Genomic DNA, 5,810 nt, shown 5'->3' on the forward strand with positions numbered 1-5,810 from the left:
ATGAACTTCATTCATGAAGGAAAGGTGATCACGGTAACTGAAGATCCCGAGGTGGTTAACACCTTAGCCAATATTGAAAATGAAGAAGAACAAGACCAGGAAGTTCAACTAAATGGTTTTGAATTAGATACAAATTGTGCAACCATTGACAAAGAAGTTCCAAAGGAGGAAATCCCGACTAACTATAAAGCCATCCAGAGTCCGCTAGTAAATCAGATGATGAAGAATATGTAATATTTTCTTGGCATGGGACTAGGGAAATATCATCAAGGAGTTCCAAAGCACCCTAGTTTGGTAGTGAACAAAGGAAAGAATGGTCTCGGGTACACTCCTTCGACCACCAAGGGGTAGAAAGTGCTGAGGATGACTGGGAAGACCTCCGTCTCTTACTACCCTACTCTCAATGGGTACTTTGTAAAAGGAGAGGACTTCCCTTTCTACGGTAATGTGGAGCCATGGTTTGATGAAACTGCAGTAAAGATGCAACCAGGATTTGAAGTATTTTTCTAAGATGAGTTCGACTGGGTGACTCATTAAGTGGAACAACAAAATTGCTAGTGAAAGAAAGTGATCAAGATAGTTGCATCACCGGGATAGCAGAAATTACATTGATTGAGATTGGGTCTTCCTCTGGTAACCCTTCAACATTGATCCAATCAAAGAAGGCACCGAGTCCTCGAGTCCTCCTGAAAAGAGAATGAGAAAAGAAGATAAGGCTCACTTGGAGTCTACCGTTTCCCATTGATTTTAAAAGTTACATTTTCTCCCTCCTATAAGAACCAAGAGCCCGAGAGCTTCATAAGCTCAAGCCCCATCCTTTCAGAGGAAGAAGTGTGTATGCAAAGTAAAGAAGAGCACTAAGAATGATGGTTTGCATGTACTATGCCCGAATCAACTTCAACATGAAGGTTTGTGAAGGTGGTCAAAGATGTGACCTAGGCATTGGAATGGCATCCCTCAATAGGCTTGAAAGGATGGACTTTAAAGAAAAAGGATTGGGTAGTCTCCACCAATCCTCACCCCTTAAAAAGTGTGGTTTTCGGGAGCACGAGATTGACCATCTGAAGAAGCAGGTGCCTATCCAGAAGAACCACTGCACCGTTGAAGAAATAGCAGTAACTTTTTCTGAAGGAGAAGAAGGCCCTTTTCCACACCTCCTCATCCATCAAGCCACTGAACTGCTCTTGAACTGGACAAGCATTGGAGAAAATTTCAAGTTTCCTCCTACTATTGAGTCAACCCACCAAAATACCCCTGGCAAAAGCATCAAGCCAGTTATCAAGTTTGCTGTTCAATTTGTTGTTTATGATTTCATGTCGGCCTTCCCTCTCGAGGCGGGTCTAGAATCCTTGTATGTCGAGTCTGTTACTCCTTCTTTCATGAATGAAGTTTCTGATTTTGAGTGTGATTTGCCTCCTTTTTCTGATGATGATCTTAATAAATATCAAGAATCAATAAAACAATGCAAACCAGAGAAAGCCCAACCCATCCGCAAGGATACCTGGGTTATTAACCTAGGAACCGACCAATGCCTTTGAGAGATAAAAATTGGCATTACCCTTGATGACGAAGAAGTGGAACTAACAATTATTCTCCTTGAGGAATTTGCCAAGGTCTTTGCTTGGTATTATAAGGATATGCCTGGAATTGACCCCAATATCTTGCAGCATCGATTGTCGACTTACCCTGGGGCAAAACCAGTAAAGCAGAAGCTCCAGAGAATGCATCTAGAATGGAGCGAAAAGATAATAGAAGAGGTTGTGAAGCAGTAGAATGCAGAGTTTTTACAAGTGGTGAAATACCCCCAATGGTTGGCCAACATAGTACTAGTACCAAAGAAAGATGGCAAGGTATGAATGTGTGTGGACTTTCAAGATCTTAACAAAGTAAGCCTTAAAGATGACTTCCCATTACCTCACATTGATGTATTGGTGGATAACACGGTAGGGCATGCTTTATTATCATTTATGGATGGGTTTTTGGGATACAACCAAATAAGCATGCACCCAGAAGATCATGAGAAGACAGGCTTCACCACTCCATGGGGAATCTATAGTTACAAGGTGATGCCTTTTGGACTGAAGAACGTTGGGACAACTTATTAGAGAGTAGCTACGGCCATATTGCATGACATGATGAACAAAGATGTGGAAGTCTATGTGGACAACATGATAGTAAAGTCAAAAGATTGGCAGGGGCATATTCCTGTACTAAGGCGATTCTTTGAAAGAATCAAGAAGTATTAGCTAAAGTTAAATCCTCAGAAGTGTGTATTCGGGGCGACAACAGGAAAGCTATTAGGTTTTTTGGTGAGTGAAAGAGGCATTGAAGTCGACTTTATCATAATCAAGGCAATTCAAGAAATGCTCACACCTTGGACTGAGAAGCAAATACGAGGATTTTTGGGTTACATCCAGTATATCAGTAGTTTCATAGCTCAATTGACTACAATCTGTGAACCAATTTTCAAGCTACTGAAGAAGGATCAGCTGATGGAATGGAATCACCAATTCCAATAACATTTTGACAAAATCTAGGAATACATCATGAACACACCAGTATTGAGAGCGCCAGTGGGAGGTGAAGCACTTCTCTTGTACTTATCCGTGGGAGAATATTCTGTGGGTTCTTTGCTAGCATAGAAAGAGACGAAAGGAAGGGCCGAGCATATCATATACTACCTTAGTAACAAGTTCCTAGAATATAAGACAGGGTACACATCTTTGTAAAGAACTTGTGCTGCATTGATTTAGGCAATGAAAAGGTTGTGACACTATATGGTTTCCTATCCGGTGCACTTTATCACAAGGATGGATCCCATAAAATCCCTCTTCGAGAAACCATCCCTAATAGGAAGGATGGCCTGTTGGTTGCCTTTTCTATTAGAGTTTGACATCACCTATATTACTCAAAAATCTATCAAGGGGCAGGCCATAGCCGATCATTTGGCTGCCCACCCCATAGAAGATGGAAGATCCTTGGATGATGCCTTTCCTAATGAAGGAATCACAGCAATGGAGGAAGAAGACACAACTAATGAATGACAATTATTCTTTGATGGAGTAGCTAATCAAAAGGGGTGTGGTGCGGGAATATTGCTTGTCACTCCTAATGGTCTTTATTTGCCTTCATCATTCAGCCTCGATTTTCCCTGTACTAATAATATTACCAAATATGAAGCTTGTGATTTGAGGCTTGAAACTGCTTTGACTATTGGAGTGAAAAGGATCAAGGTTTATGGCGATTCATCCATCGTCATATGCCAGACATAGGGAAAGTGAAAAACTAGAGATGAAAAGTTGAAGCCATATCAAGAACATCTGGAAGAGGTGGTTTAACACTTTGAAAAGATTTCATTCAAATACTTCTAGAGAGATAATAACAGATTTATTGATGCCCTTACAACTTTGGCCTCCATGATAGATGCAATCCTATGGCTAGATTCTGACCATTCTTGGTAGAACAAAGAAGCAGGCCTATCTATTAGAATTCGATGAACTCTCTCACTGTGGATGGTCGGTATTGGTTCGCTCACATAGTGGATTTCATCAGGGAAAGGAAGTACCCAGTTGAAGTAACTGACAGAGAAAAGAAATTTCTAAGGAGATATACCACCCAGTTTATTCTTCAAGAGGATTTGTTATATAAGAGATCCTATGACGGAATACAGTGGTTGTGGGTGGACGAGGAGCAAGCCGCAACCATCATGGAGGAAATTCATCAAGGTCTTTGTGGACCCCACATGAATGCTAAGATGTTATATAAGAAGATCCTCAGGCTAGGATATTACTGGAACACAATGGAAGCAGATTGTGTAGAATTTATTAAGAAATACCACAAGTGTCAGATATTTGCTAACAATATAAATATCCCACCTACAGAGTTGCATTCGCTCAGTTCACCTTGGCTAGTCTCCACTTTGGGCATCGACATCATTGGGAAGATCAACCCCAAAGCATCCAATAGTCACGAGTTCATCTTGGTGGCCCTTGATTATTTCACCAAGTGGGTAGAAGCTCAGTCCTATGCGGTCCTCACGTCTACTAAGGTAACCAAATTCATCAAAGAAAATATCATTTCCTAATATGGAGTACCTTAAGAATTGATATTAGATCAGAGATCCCATTTTTGTAGTAAGACTGATAAAATTTGCACAAAGTTCGGTATCAGAAGGCATCGTTCTACAACAGGCCACAAACCAATGGGACAGTAGAAGTAGCCAACAAAAACATCAAAGTCCTACAGAAAATGGCAGAAACATATAAGGATTGGGCTAATAAGTTACCACTTGCTTTATGGGCATATCAAACTTATGTACAATCCTCAACGGGGGAAACCCCTTTCTCTTTAATATATGGGGTTGAGGCGGTTCTACCCATAGAAATCTTGATACCATCCCTAAGGGTGCTTCTTCATAGTCAGCAACCTGAAGGAGAGTGGGTGAAGGTCAGACATGACGACCTCAATTTTCTCGATGAAAGGTGTATGAAAGCCATGGATAATCTGAAGAAATATCAATTGAGGATGGCGAGGGCCTTTAACAAGAATGTGAAGCCCCGCCACATAGAAGAGGGTGAACTTGTTCTTCGAGAACAAAGAACCCCAATTCATGACCCAAGAGGGAAATTTTGGCCCAACTGGAGTGGCCCTGTCACTGTCAAAGAGATTTTACTAGGAAAAGTTGTGAAACTTATAGACCACAATGGTGAAGAAATACCTAGACTGGTCAACATAGATCAACTCAAGAAATATTATGTTGGTGAATAGCCTGAACTACATCAGACCTGATTCCTTTTGAGGGATACGTAGGCAACTTGACATGTGTAAGTGTGATCTCAACCATCTCAAGGCAATAAATTGGTTCCTAAATTAATAATCAAGGTATCCTAAAAGACCATCAAAGTTTGTGTCCCCCAAGAATTTTCATTTGGCATACAAGGCCATTAGGTATCTGTCATTCGCCTATTGGCCTATTAATTCTTATCCAGGATTCTATCCCCCAAGAATTGCCATTTGGCATGCAAGGCCATTAGGTATCTGTCATTCACCTATGGTCCGTCAAACTCTTATCTAGGATTCCATAACCTAAAAGAAAATTGCCACCCAACACTAGTTTATCAAGGTCGGTTTATTCCCTATTCTTGATTAGTTAAAAAAAAAAATCCTAGATGCAACAGTGGTAAAGGCTTGCTTGAGTCATTAGCTAACGAGTAATGCTTTGATAAATCATCATATCTCTTTTGTTTGTGATAGTTTAAGGAAAAGCCATGAGCTTGTTAGGTGAGACATTGAGGAATTGGACCTTGGACATGAATATGAGGGTGCCAGGATTGCTGGAATCCATGAATGTGTCATTTCTCGGTCAGATCAGGTGTGTGAAATTACATCACCAATTACTTCGGTAGGTGCCTCAACATTGGGATGCCAATCTGCATGTATTTCGGTTTGGATTAGTAGAGATCTACCCAACTTTTGTAGAATTCTGAGTTTGTATGTTATCTCCACCCAAAGGCAGGTTATTCCAACCACCTTTGATGAAAGATTATTCAGAAGAAATTCAGGACTTCTTTGGATGGAAAGAATAGGAAATGAACCAATTCATCAGGTATGGGAAGATTGACATTCTAAAGGTGGCTCAGATCTTTATCCAATACCTACCAATGGGAGGAATCCATCAACAGAGATCACATGATGCTTATTTGCTTTGTATGATAGCTCGCTATGTTCTCCAAACTCCCGGGCATGGTGCACTGCCCATTCTAATTGAGGTGGTAAAATAGTTGAAGAAAGGAGGTGACATCATCCCTACA

Source organism: Macadamia integrifolia, chromosome 12 (genome assembly GCF_013358625.1).
Source record: "Macadamia integrifolia cultivar HAES 741 chromosome 12, SCU_Mint_v3, whole genome shotgun sequence".
NCBI classification, from domain to species: domain Eukaryota; kingdom Viridiplantae; phylum Streptophyta; class Magnoliopsida; order Proteales; family Proteaceae; genus Macadamia; species Macadamia integrifolia.